Source organism: Protopterus annectens, chromosome 12.part0 (genome assembly GCF_019279795.1).
Source record: "Protopterus annectens isolate FY-2018-M chromosome 12.part0, PAN1.0, whole genome shotgun sequence".
In the NCBI taxonomy this organism is placed as follows: Eukaryota; Metazoa; Chordata; order Ceratodontiformes; family Protopteridae; genus Protopterus; species Protopterus annectens.
Window position 1 is genome coordinate 1,347,586,046 of NC_056746.1, and position 21,784 is coordinate 1,347,607,829.

Below are 21,784 nucleotides of genomic sequence, written 5' to 3' on the forward strand. Positions count from 1 at the left end.
TGGCTAGACTTGAAAAGGCCCTTGTGGTTATTAGCTTAGTACACACCTGTGAAAAGTTGAAGAGACACCACTGTGTGGGAAGGATTCTGCAGCTGTTCAACAAAAAGCAGTTCAGCCTTCAGCTTTGGTTCAAGGTAAGGACAGTAGAGCTATGATGAGGATTGGGAAGTGAATCTATGATTCTGCTTCTTTAGCCTATAAATTTTCCAGACCCACATGACAAGATATGTTACCCGTTTCCCAGATTGGGAAGATTGTATCTGATATGCCTAACCCAGAGGGTAAGGCCACAGCTCTTTCCTTGTTGGGTTCCACTTCTCTGGTTGCTCATCACTCTATGAAATGCAGCTACGATGTGGCTGAAGCCTCTTCTAGGGCTGCTTCCTCAGATTCTTTGATGAGGCGCTATTCTTGGCCTCGTCTTCAAGCTTTACCAGATGATATTAAGGCGAAACTTCTGGATGCTCCTGTGGATAACCAAAATTTGTTTGGCACTGCTGTGTCCGACTATGCAGGATCCAGGGTAAGGTCATGAAAGATTTGAAGCACATTCTTGTTTCTCCCATTACCAAGTTTTAGAGCCACTATCGTACAAAAACTTTCTTTTTTTAGTAAACTGCATAGACAGCCTTCACAGGGTAAGAGGTGCACTAGGTGCATTTTTTTTGATAAGCCTACCCAGATGCCTAATCCCCAAAAGTTGTCCTTTCCTGATAAGTCTGACTTTCTGCCCTTTCTTCCTCTTGGCCAGGTTCCCTTGTCCCTAAGGCTTTCTCTGTCTGTCCCAGTTTGGCAAAAAAAGTACCACAGACTCTTGGGTTTTGTCCATCAGGCAGGTTTACTTCATGGCCTGGAAAACCCTTCCTTTTCCAGTATCCCTCAACCTCCTGCAGAACACCTTCATTTTTCAGGGGAGTGTAAGGGTCTTTTGGACCAGGATAGCATTCAGCCAATTCCTAAAAATGAAAGGGGTTCAGGGTTTTACTCCAGGATGTTTCTGGTCCCCAGGAAAGAGGGGTCTTGGAGAACTGTCCCGGACCTTTCATGTCTGATAACATTTTTCAACTTTGAGAAAAGTGACTGTGAAAAAGAACTCTGAGATTATGTATGAAATGTTTTCTTTATTGCCCGTTAAGTTAAGCACTTTCATGTCTATACACGAGACTTCATCAGAACTAAAAGCATCATCCTTTGACACCATTTGAAATTCACCTCCATTAAGTAATCGGTAACAAATAACATTAATCAAGTGGCTTCATACCCTGTTATTCAAACTAATGTGACCAATAACTAATTATTATCTTGGAGAATTCTCCCCGGGCCTCTGCTGAAAATGGACATGTATCCAGTCGGACTATCTTGGTCAACAAATGTGAACTAAAATAACCAATAAATGTGCACAACCAATGAGTTGGTCTTAACTTCCACATAAACTGTATGTAAAATATATTCCAAAAATTAAATTTAATTCTTACCAAACCAGATATTAAAAACAAAAATACATATAAAAAGACAACCGGTATTAGGGAAGCTGGAACCCTAAATTCTATAAACATATGAGTGTCTTGCCATTATTTATAATCAAATAAACTTAGTGTAGCTGCTCTTAATTTCAGCACTGATGATAAAGATACATGATCATTTAGCCCAGATGGCCACTAGCATTGAACCTTAACTGCCACAGGAGCTCAAAATATTCCATTAAGGTCTCCCATTGTCCACCCCTTAAATTTTGAGCTACTTGCTTGATGACCCAAAAAGGGAGACGACTTTCCTTGCATTATATGGAGTGTCTGAACAGCGCATTCATCTCTACCCCATGTCAGTGGCTTTAAAATGATGTCAAAGGATGATGATTTTAGTTCTGATGAAGTCTCATGTACAGAGACAAAAGCTCTTAATATTTTATACATAGTCTCTGAGTTCTTTTCCATGATTCCATTTTCCGAGGTTATGGTGGTTAGTTTATCTTGGTCGACCACAGCTCTGTTTTCAGTTGTTACTTTAGTGCCATCCTTCTGAATGCTTTTTGTTCAGACTGTGTTTTCTATGTTGCTCCCCCAGGCCTTTTCTAGTTTCTCTGGATCTAAAGGATGCTTATCTTCACATTCCTGTCCACCTTCTATTCAAGAAATTTTTGCATTTGTTTTTCCGCTCATTTTCAGATGTCCTTCCATGTTCACCCAGTATATCAAAACCTTTGGTACTTATAGGTGCCATAGGTCACACGCACGCTTCCTGCGCAAGGTGTAGGGCATAAAGGTGATGCATAGACGCACACTCAGAACTTCTTTGTTGCCACTTTGAACACCATCATGGAATGTCAGTCTGAATGTCCTTCTGATGTCCTTCATGGATGCATCTGCAGTCATAACAAATGGGTTGTCCTGTCGTCAGGCAGCCCTTCGGTCGGCCGGATTCCAAAGTCTGGGTCCGGCTTCGGCTGATGTCGCACTTCACCCGACGTCATCTCTGCTGGTCTTCGGGTATAAAGGCATCAGCCGACGCCATTTTCCCCAGTCTTTCTTGCCGTGGCGCCAAGCAGAAGCTGTTCGCAAGTGCCGGTCGGTCAGATCCAGAGATTACTACTACCGAATACTACTCAAGACTTCTAAAAGCTAAGTACCCCGTTGGGGACTCTTTCTTGCCTCAGCCGATGTCAGAAAAAGTCAATAACTGTTTAACTTGTGGGAAACAAATACCTCATAAAGATTTCCACTCTTATTGCCTTCCTTGCTTAGGCCCAGACCACGACGTAGCAGCCTGTTCGGCCTGTGCTTCCTTCAACCGACGAACGCTTAGACGTCGGTCGGAGTTTGCCGAACAATTTTTCGGCTCAGATTTTGCGTACATTATGCCGTCGGATCCTCCGACTACCCAAATTGTTAAAAAACACAAAGAAAAAGACCGACACTCGCGGTCTGCGGTTTCAGCCGAAACCACGGTTAAGCAAGCCGCAAGTGTCTCGGTTTCGGCTGAAACCGAGAAAACCGGTCAATCTTCAGCCGAATCCATGACTACTACCGAGGCTCCTGCTACCTTAGTTGAATCGGCCTCAGAAATTTTGCCTACAATTGTGGTTCCTAGTGATTTATCAGACACCATCCCTTTGGATGTCTCTACCCCAGCACGTGGTGCTGCTAGGCCTCCTGCAGCCATGTCTATTAAGGCCTTTGCCAGGGCTAAAGCAGCCAAATCTGTTAAATCAGTGCCTGTTAAGCCCCCCTCACACAGGCCCACTTCAAGTTCACGAATGCTTACTCTGGCAGAGGATTTAATATCCTTAATTAGAGGATCCCAATCTCACCCAGACAGGGCCTCTCAGCCCCCAGAAAAGAGACCTAGAGCAGAGCCGCCCGAGCCAGTGTCCTCTGATGATTCTGCGGATGACTCAGACATTACAGACCAGCCAGAGGCTCCTTTTTCTACTTATGAAGACTCCGATGCTGAAGAATCCATTCCAGCTGCCTCTCCACCAGAGGAATTTTCCTTTGGGGAAACCTTACATGCCATGAGAGAACAATTCCAATGGCAGGGACAAGATTTCTCAGATTCCAGAAAAAGGCTTAGGACATTTCTGCACTTACCACAACATAGGCCCTTAGCTATACCTCCTGTACTGCCTGTTGTGGATGATGCATTTAATGATGTTTGCACTGCTCCTGATTCTTTACCTCCAGCCCCTGCCAAACCAGATAGATTTTACAGGGTGCCAGACACTCATCACCACCTATACAAAGCCCCTCTTGCAGATCCTGAAACTATATCCCAGGGGCCTAAAGCAGTAGCCTCGACCTCAGCAAAAAACCCTATTCCTTCTGAAAGGGAATCCAGGTCCTTAGAGAGATGGGGGGAAAAAGTTTACACCTCTGCTACTCTCTCAGCTAGAGCTTTAAACTGTCAGTTTCATATGATCCAATACCAAGAGTTTATGCTTGATCAGTTAACTAAAAAGCTGTCCTCTGATGACTCCTTAGATAAGAAATATGTATTAGAAATGGTGAATAACATCCAACAGGTTAGCAACCATTCTTTAAAATGTGGCTATGATGCACTGGAGGCTTCATTTAGATCAGCCATGACTGGCACAGTAATAAGAAGGCATGCATGGTTGAAAGAACAGGTCTTACCGGATCATGTTAAAGCAAAGCTGTTAGATGCTCCTATGGATAGGGCCAGTCTATTTGGTACACCTGCTCAGCAAGTAATGAAGAAAATGGAAGAGAAGGCAAAATCTGTACAAACAGTTAAAGATTTCTTACAGGTTCAGCCCCCAAGGTTTAGCAGGAACTGGCCTGCCAAAAATTGGTCCTTTCCAGACTCCTCAAAATCCCAAAGAGGCAGGAATAGACACTCTAGAGGCAGAAATCAATCCAGAGGAGGTGCCTACAGAGGACGACAGTGGCAAGGCAATAACCGAGGCTCAGACACAACCACTGCCACTGCAACAGGACAATCACAGTGACTTGGCTCTGACACCGCCTACCAGGGAGCAAATAGCAGCACCTTTAGGCGGAAAGTTAGCCTTATTTTCGAAAAATTGGCACTATATCACAAAAGACAAGTGGATTTTGCAAACCATAGACCAAGGCTACAGGTTCCACTTCCACACATTACCAGTAAAAAGAGGAATGCCAAGCCTACCTCCAAATCAAAAAACAGAAGCTCTAAAACAGATAGCAAAATTAGCAAAGATGAGAGCTGTGGAAAGAGTACCAATAACAGAACAGGGAAAAGGATTCTACTCCAGACTCTTCCTAGTACCAAGAAAAGAGAAAAGTTGGAGACCTATTCTCGACCTGTCCGTCTTAAACACATACATCATTGTCCCAAAATTCAAAATGCTGACCCTACAGCAACTTCTTCCCATGCTGGGCAAGGAGTGTTGGCTGGTAACTCTAGATCTCAAGGAGGCATACCTGCACGTCCCCATACGACCAAATTGCAGAAGATACCTCAGATTTCTTGCAGGATCAGAGCATTATCAATTCTCAGCATTGCCCTTTGGCTTATCTACTGCGCCCAGAGTATTCACAAAATGCCTGGCATCAGTAATCGCCACTGCAGACTACAGGGAATCCAAATTTACCCATACTTGGACGACTGCCTGTTACAAGCGGACAACAAAAGCAAGCTGACAACAGATTTACAAAGGGTCATTTGCTTACTACAAGCCCTGGGATACACAGTCAATTTACAAAAGTCAAGACTGATACCATCCCAAACAAGAACATTCTTGGGTGCGGAATTGGACACAGTAAAACAAATGGCATTCCTAACTGCAGAAAAACAAAAAGTACTCCCTCTTTACTTCTTGGCATTAATAAAGCGGAACAAACTAACAGCAAGAAAAGTACTGCAGGCCTTGGGCTTCATGGCATCATGCATAATCTTGGTCCCACATGCCAGACTGCATATGAGAAAGCTACAGTGGTACCTAAAGAATTTATGGTCTCAACACAAGCACAGCTTAGAAACCGAAATCCCACTAATCCCATGCCTAAAACAGGAGTTCCTATGGTGGGCTCAAGCATGCCAGTCAAACCCAGGCTTACCCTTCCACAACTTTCAAGCAAGCCAAACCATCACAACGGACGCCTCAGACCTAGGATGGGGGGCGCACATGTTGGACAAATGCATACAAGGATTGTGGACTCAAGACCAGCTGCATCTGCACATAAACCAAAAAGAAATGCTGGCAGTAAAACTAGCAATCCAGAACTTCAGACCATTCCTCAAAGAAGGCCATTTAATGATAAGGACAGACAACACCACAGTCATGTGGTACATCAACAAACAGGGAGGCACTCATTCTTACCCCTATGCAGAATGACTCTGGACCTCTGGAATCTGGCTCTGAGCTACAACATCCAGTTACAGGCAATATTTGTGCCGGGAAAAGAGAACACCCTAGCAGACATGTTAAGCAGAACCACCTCGGATGCTCACGAATGGATGCTACACCCGGACATCTTCAAGGCCATCACAGAGAAATGGGGAATGCCACAAATAGACCTATTCGCATCCCCACTCAATCACCAGCTCAAAAAATTCTGCACAAGGACATACCACCCACTTGCATGGAAGGTGGACTCTCTCTATCCTTCAGTTGGAAAGGCCTGACAGCATATGCATTCCCACCTCTTCCTTTGATGCACAAGGTACTACTGAAAATCAAAGAGGAACGTCCAAGGATAATCCTGATAGCTCCAAATTGGCCAAAACAACACTGGTACCCATTGCTGAGGAGCATGTCTCGGGGGAGAATGTGGTCAATACCCCTGATGCCTTTGATGTTAACTCAAAACAACTACAACATCATGCATCCAAACCTAAAAACCTTGCAACTGACTGCCTGGAACATCACATAGCAGCAACTAACCAAGACCTATCCCAAAGGGTTAAAGACATTATCCTTGAAGCCCGCAGACCTTCAACAAGAAGGAACTATGCAGGAAAATGGAAAAGATTTGTCATTTGGAGTACTGAAAGAGGAAAAGATGTGTCGAACATAGATATTGCTAACATCCTGGAGTACTTGGCAGAGCTTCTACATACAGGCCTGTCCTATTCCTCCATCAAGATACATGCATCAGCTATTTCAGCAGAATACAGCTTGATCCACCTGTCTTTTCGCATCCTCTACTCAGGCAGTTCCTCAGAGGGATCAAAATGTAAAACCTCCTAGGAAACCACCATTACCAGCATGGGACTTGAACTTTGTGCTAGAAAAGTTGACACTCCCTCCGCTTTGAACCAGCAGCAACAGCAGATCTGCAACACCTATCATGGAAAACTGCTTTCCTACTGGCAATTACTTCAGCAAGGAGGGTTTCGGAACTACAGGCCTTAATGGCAGTGCAACCCTTCCTAATCTTCCATCAAGATAGGGTGTCCATGAGAACTAATCCTACATTTATGCCTAAGGTGGTATCCAGAGTGTCTTTAAACCAGGCAATCCACCTACCTACCTTCTTTCCCAATCCACAGAACAGGGGGGAAAGACTGCTGCATACCTTGGATGTACATAGGCAGTTACGCTACTACCTGGACAGAACCAAGGGTAACAGAAAAACTGACCAGCTTTTAGTAGCCTATGCAACAGGAAGGGAAGGAAAAGCAATTTCCAAACAGACAATCTCCAAATGGATAGGAAATTGCATAAGATTCTGTTACTCCTACCATGGAAAACCAATACCACAGAACATAAGACCTCATTCTACAAGGGCTACAGCCACTACCACAGCTTTCTTACGAGGAGTGGCAACCAAGGACATTATTGAGGCGGCTACTTGGACCTCCGTGCATACATTTGCCAAGCATTATAATTTACCTCTATACTCTAGATCCCGAGCAGGGTTTGCCACTGCTGGTACTGCAAGGGATCCTAACTACACCATAATTTTTCTTCCTCCACCCCTAGTTTGGCTATGGTATTCTACCCATTTGTTATGACTGCAGATGCATCCATGAAGGACATAGTACAGTTTTGTACCTACCATAAATGTAGATGTCCGAACTGGATAGCATCTGCAGTCAGGATTACCCACCCTCCTTTCCCCTCTGTGGTACTCCTAGGGTATTTACCCTCCTAATAGCTAGCTGGGGGGGGAGTCTCTTATGGTGTATTTGTTTGTATATATGTACATACATGCTTATTTTTGTGTTTGCCTTCTACTTTTTTGGAAACATTGGCATTTATCCAAAATTTAGCTTTCCAAGAGGGCAACTGGCATCTGGGGCAAGAAACACTGAGGAAAATGGCGTCGGCTGATGCCTTTATACCCGAAGACCAGCAGAGATGACGTCGGGTGAAGTGCGACATCAGCCGAAGCCGGACCCAGACTTTGGAATCCGGCCGACCGAAGGGCTGCCTGACGACAGGACAACCCATTTGTTATGACTGCAGATGATATCCAGTTCGGACATCTACATTTATGGTAGGTACAAAACTGTACTTTCTGGTTACTAAGCCATGTTTCAGATAAGTGCCCCATTCTTTTTCCTTGCCTTTCCCTTTCTGGAAGACGTAAAACCAGCAGCACTACATAAAAAAGAAAATGTCAGTATGGGAGGTGGATTCCCCATAAAGATCGTAATGACCAGTGCCATTTCTGTTTGAGTGCTTCCCACAACCATATGCAGTGTTTTGTCTGCCAGGCTATTGTCACTAAGACCCCACATAGTAGTCTCCTCTTTATCTAGTCACCTTGAAAACCAACATCTTAAACTGTTGGCTGAAGGTGATATGGTGGAGTCTTTCCATCCTGAGGGTCAGATGTCTGCCAAGAAAAAGGCCAAAAAACATAAGGCTAATATCGCTGTTCTCCAACTTCCCATGGACGTCTGTCATGGCTAGTGAAAGTCCAGAGGATCATCCGGTAGTTTCCTTGGATTCCTCTGCTGAGACCCCATTGAAGAACAGCATGGATCTGACTTCTCTCATGTCCTTGGAGGCCTTACAAATCTCTGCTTCTGGTGTTGAGGGGGAACTCTGCTGATTATATCCGAGGGACTGAGGAGGATTCCACAGATCTTAGTGAAGAGATCCATATTGCACTTATTGAATCTATCCTCCAAGGGTGTTTTTAAACCAAGCATTTTCCCCCTGTAGTTAAGATCTCCAATGTGAATGGAAGGATTTTACTTGGGTTATTTAATGCTTTAATGGCTTTAAAGCCTCCTCCAAGGAGCGTCTGTGCCTGCCCCTTACTGGTCTTCCATTCCTGTTAAAAGACCCAGAGTGTTAGACTCTTTAGATGAAGATCTGGATTCTGGGAAGAGTCCCTGACTTGCTGTTCTTAACCCCCCCCCCCCAGACTATGGGTCAGAGAAAGAGGATTCTCTTAGTTCAGATTCCCCTTTGGAGGAACTCTCCATTGGGGATACTGTTGCCCACATGATGGAGTGTTTTGGGATTGTTCTCAAGTCTATAATATTCAGAAAATGTAGTATGAGCTCCCCCAAAGGGAGTCTCCTAAGCCATCAGCTGTTCCCCCTGTTCTGGCTGCCCATCTGTGAACCTTTTCAGCAGCTTCTGTGGCTCCTGATTCTCTGCCTCTTGCTCCCAAGAAACCTGATAGATTTTACAAGGTGCCTGACAAGTGCAAATTTCTTTATAAATGCCCTTCTGATGATGCTTCTGTAGCGTCTGTGTTTTCTGACAAGCCCTCCAAACCTTTGTCCTCTACCAAGTTGCTTCCTTCAGATAAGGATAGTAGAGCTATAGAAAGGCTGGGTAGAAAGGTGTATACTGCTGCACTTTATCCCTTTTGGGCCATTAACTACCAGGCTCCTATGACCAGGTATCTTTTGATCCTCCCTTCTCAGGTTTCCAAAGTGGTATCTGACCTTTCTGACTCTGAGGGGAAGGCTTCTGCTCTTTCTTTGTTGGGCTATACCTCTCAAGTTGCTCGCCAGTCTGTCAAATGCCGCTATGATGCAGCTGATGCCTTCTCCAGGGCTGCGGCCTTTGGCTCGGTTATGAGGCATTACTCTTGGCTTTGTCTTCTGGCTTTGCCTGATGACATTAAAAGGCCAAACTGTTGGATGCTTCTTTGGGTAATAAAATCTTTTTGGTGCTGCTGCTGAACTTTTTAATTCTCTCCAAGATGAGGGTAAAGCTTTACCAGAGTTGAAACATGTTTTTGTTTCTCCTGTTCCTAAGTTTCAGAGGAATTACCCCTATAAATCTGCTTTTGTTTGTAGGCCGTCTCACCCTCTACCTAAGGGAAAAAGGGTTCTAGACATATGCCTCCTGATAAATCTACTCAAACACCTGTCGCCCAGAAAACTGCTTTTCAGTATAATCCAGGATCCATTTGACAATTTGCTTCCCCTTTCCCTTGGCCAGGTTCCCTTATCTCTCTCTATTTCCCATATTAGTTAAAGATCACATCAGACTCCTGGGTTCTGTCCATTATCTGCCAGGGATATTTCATAGTTTGGAAATCCCTTCCTCCCTTTTTGAGCATCCCTCAACTGGAACAAATTTATCTTTTCCCATATGTGTTTCATTCTTTTTTTGGTCCAGGGCACCATTCAAGCTGTGTCTGGTGTCCAGGTAAGGAGGGTTTTTATTACACACTGTTCTTGGAGACCGACTTTGGACCTTTCCCAGCTCACCTTTTTCAAGATTCCTTCCTTTCAAATGTCTCTTCAGACTCTCCTTTTTTTTCTCCCATTCTCGTACCCCAGGTCTTTCTGGTCTCTCTGGATCTCGGGGTGTCTACCATATCCACACCTATCCCCTTTTCAGGAAATTTTTATGTCCCTCTCTTGCATTTTCAGTTCTCTGCTTTGCCCTTTGGCCTCACTACTCCCCAAGGGTATTCACCAAATGTGTCACTCCTGTCATTGCTTTTAGCAGGATGACACAAATTCAGATCTTTCCATATCTGGATGATCTGCTCAGTAAAGCTTCTTCCCCAATGCTCTGCTTCAGTATCTCCAGTTTACTATTTCCCAGTTGCAGAGTCTGGGGTTTGTTCACCATAAACTTCCAGAAATCAGCTCTGACACCTTCTCAAGATCGTATTTTTCATAGTTGCAGGCTTCAGACCATCCCCATGCTAATATCTCTGGCTGGCCCCAAGATCCTGTCTCTTACTTCCTTTTTCCAGTCTCCTCTTCCTCTGGCTTCAGTCATGGCCAGGGACTTTCTCAGGGTCCTTGGGTTCATGGCATCCACCATTTCCATGTTCAGTTCTGGCCAGGTTCCATGCGAGAAAGCTACTGTGGTACCTCAAGTCAGTGCGACTCCAACATTGCCATCCCCTGGACTTCCCACTCCCCTTCTTTCTTTGTCTCAAGCTCAGGCTTCAATGGTGGACTCATCAGCTTTCTCTTAACCTAGGGCTTCCTTTCCAGACTCCAGCCCTGACTCAAGGGCTCTTTATAGGTGCCTTAAACAAGGGGATGGGAGACCTCCTTCTGCTGCCTCAAGGTTCAGGGTCTCTAGCCTCTTCTTCAGAGGTCCAGACCACATTGGCATAAAGGAGATGAGGGCTGTGCTCTTAGCTCTTTAGGCTATTCATTCCCTCTTTTATCCCAGGCCCCTCAAAATTTTCACAGACAATACCACAGTGAAGTGGTATGTCAAGCAAGGGGGTACAAGGTCCTATCTTGTTTGCAGACTAGCTGTTCTGGGCTGAGATGTAGCTGTCTAGTATCACGTGACACTACAGGCAGTTTACATTCCCTCAGTGTACAGTCTAGTGACAGACTCTTGGAGCAGGTCCAGCATACAAGCTTACAGATAGGTGCTTCACAGAGATCTGTTCCTGAACATTGTCTGTCGGTGGGGTATTTCTCAGGTAGACCTTTTTGCTTCCCCTTTGAAAGCTTCCTCTATTGCGTTTGAGTCCCAAGTCCTCTGGCTTGGAAAGTGGATGCTCTGCCTTTCCCTTGGAAGGGGGTGTTTCTGTAAGCCTTCCCTCCCCTTACACTGCTACCACAAGTCTTGCACAACATCATGTAGGACACACCCCAAATTTTGCTAGTGACTGTTTTGGCCTAGACAGTATTGGTTCCCTCTCCTTTCTCATTGGTCAGGGGTAATCCCCAGAAGTTACCTCACTAGGTGCATCTTCTCGCACAAGACAAGGGTTCTCTTATCCATCCTCACTTGTCCACTCTTAAATGATTAAAAATGAAGTCGAACCACCATGGCTAAAGGAGAAAACTCACTTTAATAACAAAACAAACAAAAAAGCAGAAGTAAGCGCTTTTGCAATCTTCCTGATCACTTCATCAGACTATAATTACATTTCAACTTCTCCAGATTTAAATATTTCAGGCAGCCAATCTGCATATGCAATCAGTTGAACAAATTATTCAATGTAAATGCTAAAAGGCATAGTTGAATTAAAATTATATCTTAATAATTTCACATCAAATCTTAAAACACAACACATCTTACAGTATCATCCCTAAATAAATAAAAAAACAGATCCAGCATTTTTAAAAAGGGGGCAGTGCTTAAGTGCTCTTTTTTTTAGGAACAGTTTCAATGATACTGTTTCATTAATGCCTCTGGTTGGGGGGTCCATCTACATTCAACTGTAGTATCCATTTCTGTTCAGCTTCTTCTTCTATGTTTGATGTCACCCCCTCTAACACTTTCCTCAGTTACCTCTAAAACCAAAAATGTAAAACCCTGATGTATCCCCTCTGTTCCTACATGCTTGGCGAAGGCACCGGTCTCCTCCTTGACTGTGTCTCTCGTGTTCTAAAATGCGCCCTTTTAACATTCTATTAGTTTTGCAGATACAGAAAACTTTACAATACTGGCAAAAACTAAAATATACAACATTATTGTCCTGCAATCCTTATAAAAATCAGTCTCTATTTTAAATGTCTGTTCAGGATGTGTAAAGGTAGTACCTGAAAAAATATATTTACAAGCTGTGCAGTTCCTGCATGAAGAGGTCCCTATCCTATGTGACAGATTCCTAGGTTTAAACACTTGTGCTTTATAGCATAGCTGTCTTTTTAGTGATGTCTTATTTATAAAAGAAAAATGCGATACAGAATCCATAATTCCTTCTAGTTCCTTAGTAGCTGTAAAGATATTCCAATTCTTCTTAAAAATTTCACAAAACAAATTTAATGTCATTAGCATATGAGATAGGGAACCCAAGTTTTTCTTTTGTAGGACTTTGCTTAGGTAATTCTTATGTAGAATATTCTGAAATGTAGGGTCTACCTTTGCCCCCTCGTTCTTTATATACTTCTCTAATGCTGGCATCTATTTCTGATTGACTATATCCCCTGCTAAGGAAATCTTCCTTCAATGATAGCATCGCTTTCTCTAATTTTTCTTCTCTGTTATGTAGTCTCATAACTCTCAAGAACTGCTCTTTCATCACATTTCTGCTAATATGCCTTGGATGCATACTGTTTTTTCATGTAATAGTGTTTTTCCTACTCTGTTTCCCATACAGGCTAGTTGCCAATCTGCCTAGTTCTGATTTTTTAACTAATGCATCTAAGAACTCAAGCTGTTCATTTTAATGCCTGCAAGTGAATCTCAAAAAAGGGGTCGTTGTCTGTAGATATGCTAGGAATTCACCAAGCATTTCTACTGAGCTCCCCAAAGAAAAACATGTCATCAACAAAACGTGCATACCATAAAACATATTTACTAAAATCATTGCCTTGCAACAAAAACATGTTTTCCATTGTACCAGGGTTCTGTTGGCATAGCTATTGGCACATGCTGTCCCCATAGCTGTGCCTACCTTCTGCAGATAAAAATCTTCTCTAAATACAAAAACATTGTTCTCTAGAATAATTTCGAGCAGACTACACAGTAAATTCACTTTCTCATTGGTAAAAATACGTTTCATGCACAATAGATTTCTAATGTTTTCAGTTCCCCATAATGCTTGTAAGAAGGATTTAGTGTCCTTCAATACTGTTTCACAAGTTTCTAGTACTGGATGACACATTTGATATCTGGGGATTTAAGTATTTTAACGTTGAATTTCCTATTACCCCAGTCATTTATGGGCTTCCCAAAATACACAAAGATACGATATGTCCACCAATGAGACCCATAGTTTCTAGTAAAGGCTGGGCTACAGAAGCAATGTGCATCTTTGAAGAAAAAGAACCTGCATCCAGTACTAGAAACTTGTGAAACAGTATTGAACGACACTAAATCCTACTTACAAGCATTATATAGTAAGGCAGCTACATTAAATGGAGAGTATCTGCTTGTTACCTCGATATAACATCCCTCTTCATTGTGATTCCCAGTCAGTGGGGACTGAAAAAATTAGAAATATATTGTGCATGAAACATATTTTTCTGGATGAAAAGCCCTTGATGATGAGGTGTGGCACACAGAAGGATTTACTGACTGTTGTGGCTATGTGGTTTTCGAATTGAGACCACTGTCCACCTGTGTCCCTACGTCCCTTATCATACTTTCGGCGTTTAGTGTGCTGTCACTTCTTAGATGTATTAGTTAAAAAATCCGAACTAGGCAGATTGGCAACTAGCCTGTATAGGAAACTGAGTAGGAAAAACTCTATTACATAAAAACAGTATGCATCCAGGGCACATTAGCAGAAATGTGATGAAAGAGCAGTTCTTCAGAGTTATGAGACTACATAACGGAGGAGAACTAGTGAAAGTAATGCTATCATTGAGAGATTTCCTTAGCAGGGGATATAGTCAATCAGAAGTAGATGCCAGCATTAGAGAAGTATATAAAGAACGAGAGGGTAAAGGTAGACCCTACTTTTCAGAATATTCTATATAAGAATTACCTAAGCAAAGTCCTGCAAAAGAAAAACTTAGGTTCCCTATCTCATATGCTAATGACATTAATTTGTTTTGTGAAATTTTTAAGAAGAATTGGAATATCCTTACAGCTACTAAGGAACTAGAAGAAATTATTAATTCTGTACCCCATTTTTCTCTTTAGTGATGTCTTATTTACAAAAGACAGCTATGCTATAAAGCACAAGTGTTTAAACCTAGGAATCTGTCACATAGGATAGGGACGCTTCATGCAGGAACTGCACAGCTTGTAAATATATTTTTTCAGGTACTACCTTTACACATCCTGAACAGAAATTTAAAATGGAGACTGATTTTTATAATGATTGCAGGACAATAATGTATATTTTAGTTTTTGCCAGTATTGTAAAGTTTTCTATATCGGCAAAACTAATAGAATGTTACAAGAGCGCATTTTAGAGAACGAGAGACATAGTCAAGGAGGAGACCGGTGCCTTAGCCAAGCATGTAGGAACAGAGGGGCAACATCAGGTTTTTACATTTTTGGTTTTAGAGGTAACTGAGGAAAGTGTTAGAGGGGGTGACATCAAAAATAGAACGAAGAAGCTGAACAGAAGTGGATACTCCAGTTGAATGTAGATGGACCCCCCCCCCCGAGGCATTAATGAAACAGTATTATTGAAACCGTTCCTAAAAGCAAGAGCACTTAAGCAATGAACCCCCCCTTTTCAAAAATGCTAGATCTGTTTTTTATTTATTTAGGGTTGATACTGTAAGATGTGTTGTGTTTTAAGATTTGATGTGAAATTATTAAGATGTATTTTTAATTCAACTATGCCTTTTAGCATTTGCATTGAATAATTTGTTCAATTGATTGCATATGCAGATTGGCTGCCTGAAATATTTAAATCTGGAGAAGTTGAAATGTAATTATAGTCTGATGAAGCGATCAGGAAGATCGCAAACACACTTGCTTCTGCTTTTGTTTTGTTAAAGTGAGTTTTTTTCCTTTAGCCATGGTGGTTCGGCTTCATTTTTTGCTTATGCCTGAAGCTTTGAGGTGAATACCAAGTTGTTATCCAGTACCTGTATTTATTTCTTTTGGTTTGTGCACTCTTAAATGATATTGTGGGTAATAGAGTTTTGATCCCTTTTAGGCACCTCTTTTCTGAGGACATGCTTTGGGTCCTGCAGGAGGCCAGGAAACCCACTACCAGGAAATCATCCATGTCCAGATGGAAGTGATTTTCTGTCTGATGCCTCGCTTGCCATCAGGATCCCCTATCTGTGGGAGTTCCTTTGGTTCTCATTTGCGTGATCTGCTTCATGCTGGGTTAGCATATTCTTCAGTTAAAGCTCACCTGTTAGCAGTATCTGCTTGCCTGCCCTTGACTCCTCCTCTAGCCTATAGATTTGAGGTCAAGCAATTTCTTAAAGGCATTCTTCATATCAGGTCTCCCAAGAAGCCAATTCTACCTTCCTTGGACCTCAATTTTGTACTTGAAGAATGAACTTGGGCTTCTTTTTGAGCCTGCTTCTTCAGCTTCCTTGCAACATTGTACCTGTAAAGACTGTTCTTTTGGCCCTTACTTCAGCTAAGCGAGTGTCTGAACTTCAGGCTTTCATGGCTGTTCTCCTTTCTTGGTCTTTCACAGAGACTGTGTCTATTTGTACTAATCCTGTTGTGCCCATGGTGGTCAATGAGTTGTCCCTTAATCAGTCTTTTCATCTTCCTTCCTTTTTTTTTTTTTTTTCCTTCTCCACAGTCTGACCATGGGAAGGTTCTTCACACCTTGGATTTGCATATACAGCTTGGATATTATGTGTTAATAAAATTAGTTTATTAACAAATCTGAGCAGCTTTTTGTTTCCTTTCATCTCGGGTCCTTTGGTTTCACCGCTTCAAAGCAAACCATCTGTTCTTGTATTTCTAAGGCCATTTCATTTTGTTATTTTTTTTTTCATGCTAAATGTCCTTCCCCTTCAGTAAAGGCTCATTCTACCAGGGCTGTTGCTTCCTCTTGTGCTTTTTTTTTGAAGGAGCAGGATGCCAATTCCATCCTTGAGGCTAACACTTAGTGAAAGTATGAAGTGATGACCAAGTATTACAAGTTGTGTGTTATTTCCATGGCCAGAGCTAGCTTTGCCAGGGCTATCCTGCATGGATTTCTGGAGGGCTCTTCTGTGCCATCCTCCTCCCAGGCTTCCTCCTTGAGTTTTTGTACTCCCCCTTAGGTTATGAATCCTGCAACAATGATATTGAAGGACATGGTACAATTTTGTAAAATCTTACTGTTAAATAAAATCAAGAATTCAATACACAGGAGGTTCAGATTCAAAAGTTTACTAGTGTACACCAGGAGGCAAAAAATGTACAAGTACAGAATTTTGTCTAACATGAAACAGGAAGCACACAATTTTATATAGGTTTAACATTTAAGCTGTGCCCACCTTACTGACGTAGTATGTCACAGGGCATCTACATCACTTTAGCTTACAGTCCTCTATTCATAAAAACTGCTGATGCTGTATATTTTAAAAAAGTTTTCCTCTGGTAACAATACGGCCTTGCTATCCACCTGGTCAGACATAATGTCTTTCTGTAAAGTTACTTCTCCAAGGTTTCATATCAGTTCGAATACAATAGCAGATTCAGTCTTTTAATACACATCTTTGTTCTCTGTTACACTTTCCCACCAGCTGCATGCTATCTCAGTAATACATATACAAGGCCAAATCATCCCAGCAGAAAAGAGCAGAAGATTTCATTATTTCACACATTTAATTTCCTGACCCAGCAGATAATCACTTGTGAAAAGCATAAACATTAAAACTTGCTAAGCTAGCATCTGCCAAGGTCGAAGGTCAGCTTGCTTCAAGCCACACTGCAGTTTCAAAACTACTTACATTTAAACATGGATTAATCCTTTCTGTTATATGATTAATAGAATAAAATGCATTATATACTACTTTGCTTTTAAACTAGCATTTCTCATATGTTCAAATACACATTTTTCTAACATTTTCCCCCCTATTAATACTTTTTATTCTATTTTGAAGTATGCATAGTGTCATTTCATCTCCCAACTTCTTCCACTTAGGATTTTCAGCTAGGTGAGTCATTCAATCTATACTTCAGAAAAAATGTCATCTGAGATCAATTTTTCAATCTCAATATCTTGGTACAAAGTTTCAGTAACAGATACATCAATCAAATCTTTGATTAATCTTTTCATGCATGGAATTCCGCAGCAAACACATGCTCCTATTAGGAGTATACCCACACAAATGGCAATCAGAATATTCATTAGGATGGAACCCCACCCCCCAAATAGATTCTGGAAAAAGTCCGTCAGTGGGTTTGGGCCTGGTTCAGTCATGGCTGATACTTGCTGAATTACCTCTAGGTGGTTATTTATTTCATGCCTGTTATCTGGTATATACGCACAGCATTCTTCTTTGATAAGCGCGCACGTACCACCTCTCGCCACTAGGGTGAAGTCAAGAGCCATTCGGTTTTGTAGCACAACAGTTCTCATTGCATTCAGTTCATCAGTCACCAGTTCTAGGGCAGAAAAAGTTGCATTACTCATTATTTCGAGAAGTTTCGACAACTTCCTCAGCTCCCAGATCGATTTGACTGCTCCATAGGCTGGGAATATTCCTGCCCAAGATATAACACTGTCACTCAAGTCCATATGAGTCAATTTGCTTTTGTCTTTCACGGAATTGTGATCTTTCCAGCCAGCTTCGATCTTTCCGACTGGATTCACAGGTTTTTCAACTGGACCTTCGGGTTTTCGAGCTGCTTCTCTCACGTTTCGTATCTTACCCAAAGGTAATTCTGCAGTATGTCTTATTGCCGGAACCAAATAACCCAAAAAACAACTGCCGGACCAATTCTCAGGTAACCATTTATATGCCTTTTTCCCCACAAATAAAATAACAGTTTTCTACTTTAGTACTAATACGCATCAGCCCTGCATGAAACATTTTCTGATCTATAACTGACAATTGTTTAAACAAAACTAGATTCTTGCGAATGTCATTCATGGTTGTTTTCAATGAGTTCAAATAATAATTAGTATTGCAAAAAGTATTGCCGTTACTATTCTTAATATAACATCGGTAAGATATGGTTATATTACAATTGCTCCAGCCCACCTGGAGGGTATCATTTTTATAAAAACATACAATTCCTTTCTGTGTGACAGGTAAAAATAAAGCTATTTTGTCCTGTGATCTCACAGTTCCTGTATCGAAGAGTAAATTCTCCCAAGTCTCATTTATCCCCAAAGGGACAGCAGACATTATCAATCCTCCATATGCTGTTGGTATAGCTGTACAAACCCAGCAATTTGAAATGTTCATAGTCTCTGCATATACACGTTTCATGGCTAGGTATGTGTTAAAATTTGGATGCCAGTCTATAGACGTTTCGTCACGTCTTCCCACTTTCACTTGTGTGGTTGTGTGTAGGATAAACCACAACAAGAGGAAAATTGTCACAATTACAGTCAATAAATGTATACTCAACAAAATGATTATGCAACATCTCTGGGGTTGATCTAAATTTCTATTCGCTTTGTTTTTGGCCATCTCGGTCTGGTTGTGTATCTGTCACAAAGTTTTTATCAAGTTGAAAGTTCTTTACCGGTTTGCAGTGTGTCAAATGAACCCAGGACGTCCTTTCGGCCACTCCTGCAGTAGGCGTTGCCAACAGAACCTGGTACGGTCCTTCCCACTTTGGACTCGTCTAATTCTTCCTTTTTGTCACTTTCAGCCAGACAAACGTCCCTGGGGCCAAGACTGCTTCCACCGGTCTGGTCTGTTCCTTATCTGAAAAAGAGTTAAACTGCAAAACAGATTTATTTGTTAACAGTTTCCTCATATAATTAGCTACTGAACTGTCAGCCTCTTGCTCTGCAGGCATGAGAGCTTTCCACTGAGGCACATAATATGCTCTCCCAAAAACCATTTCAAAGGGAGTCAAACCCTTTACATTTGGAACCGTTCTCATACTCTGCAGTGCCAAAGGCAGACTGTGTATTCAATTCTTTTGGGTTTCCTCAACTAGCTTCCTAAGTTTATTTTTGAGGGTACCATTGTACCTTTCCACCAGTCCTGCTGACTGTGGGTGGTAGGCACAATGGTTCTTTAAGGAGATACCAAAAAATCTCCCAAGTTGCTGAATTGTCTGGTTTAAGAAATGAGTGCCATTGTCACTATAAATCCTTTCCGGAATGCCAAATCTAGGGATTGCTTCTTTTATCAGGGCTTTCGCCACTGTTGCTGCATCCGGGTTTTTGGTTGGAAAAGCTTCTACCCATTTGGAAAACATATCTACAATAACTAGACAAAACTTTTTCCCTTCACACTTATTCAATTCTATGAAATCCATACAAATAGTATGGAACGGATATGGTGATATAGGAAAACTTCCTTGCTTGGTTTTAAATGCCCCTTGTGCATGGTGCTTGTTACAAGTATGACAAGCTGCACAAAATCTTTGTGTGTAATTTGTGAATCCATATGTTTGGAATATACAGTTTACTAACTGTACCATCCCCCCTTTTGAGACATGGCACTGCCCATGGCTCAACAAAGCTGCATATCTAAATAAATTAGACGGCAATATCGGTTTTCTCTCTTTGGAAATGTACAGTCCATTCTCAAGAATTGCACCTCGTTTTACCCATTTTTGTTTTTCTGCTTTTGTAGTAAGCGTCTGCATTGTTTTTAACATGTCTAAATCTAAAATCTCAGAGGGTTGTAATTCCTCATTCAAAAGTAAAGTTTCTGAGGGCTGCTTGCTTTGCAGCTGCATCAGCTCGTGCATTGCCTTTTGAAATCTTATCCTGTTTTTTCGTATGAGCTACACTTTTACAAATAGCTACTTTGGTAGGTAACTGAATAGATTCTAATAACTCCAAAATAAATTGCGCATGATTAATAGGTTTTCCACTAGATGTTATCATTCCTCTATTTTTCCATTGTTGCGCAAATACATGTACTGTAGAAAAAGCATACTGACTATCAGTATATATGTTTACACACTTGTTTTTCGCTAAAGTACATGCCCGCGTCAAAGCTATCAATTCTGCTGCTTGTGCAGATAAGTTATGTGGTAAGGATTGGGCTTCTAAAATTTCAGTGTCTGTAACTACTGCATACCCTACCAGATTCTTCCCTGTAGGACCCCTTCTGCATGAGCCGTCCACGTAATATGTCACCTCGACATTATCCAAGGGCGTATCTGTGAGATCTTGTCTAGGTAAAGCTAACTGTTCAATTTCCTGCAGGCAGCTGTGTGGTGTGCCATCCGCTGGAGTTGGAAGTAATGTTGATGGATTTAATGTCGTACATCATTCAATTGTCATATGAGGTTGGCTCAGCAGTATAGTCATACATGAAAGATGTCTAGCAGGAGAAAGGTATGCCACTTTTTCTTGCAGTAAAATTATTGCAACTGCATGAGGCACTCTCAATGTGAGAGGGTGGAATAACACCACTGAGGCTGAAGCCTGTACTGCCATTGCAGCTGCAACTACTGCTTGTACACAGTGAGGCAAAGATCGCACCACTGGATCTAACTGCGATGAATAATAGGCTATGGGGCATTGCTTGTCCCCATGTTGTTGCGTCAGTACTGACGTCATATATCCGTGCTTGCAATCTACGGTCTAAAATAACTGTTTGTGATAATTTGGAAGTCCTAAAACTAATGATGAAGCTATCAACTGCTTCAACCTGCAGAAAGCCATTTCTGCTTCGGGTGTCCATTGTAAGATATCTTGTGCTGCCATTGGTGTCTTGTATATCAAGTCAGTGGAGCAGATTCCAAAGCATAATTTGGTATCCAGCTCCGACAGAAATTAGTTGTGCCCAAGAAAGACATAATTTTCTTCTTGGTTGCTAGTTTGGGTGCTTGCAAAATCGCTGTTTTTCTTTCCTCGTCTAATATTCTACCTTCATTGGATATTGCATATCCTAGGTATCTAACTTGTTTTCTCCAAAGTTGTAACTTACTTTTGTTTACTTTGTGTCCTTGTGTTGCTAAAAATTTTAATAATGCTACAGTATCCTCCCTGCATTGTTGCTGGGTGGGGGCTGCTAGCAAGATGTCGTCTACATAAAGTAGAATTTGACTACCTCCCGGTGGGGTAAACCCTGCCAGGTTGCTAGCCATTTCTTGTGCAAATATTGTTGGGCTCTCACAATATCCCTGCGGTAGTCGAGTATATGTATACCTTTTACCCTGAAATGTAAATGCAAACCAATATTGACTATCAGGATGTATAGGTATCGAGAAGAAAGCATTGCTGATATCTACCACAGAGAAATACTTCTGTTGCGGTTTTAAATCGTTTAACAAAGTATGTGGGTCTGGCACCGTAGGTGCTCTAGGTATTACTGCATTATTTACAGCTTGTAAATCTTGTACCATCCGCCATTCCCCATTTGCTTTTTTAACAGGAAATAGGGGTGTATTACATGGTGAATCAGGAGATTCTACCAGTACTCCTTCTTTGAG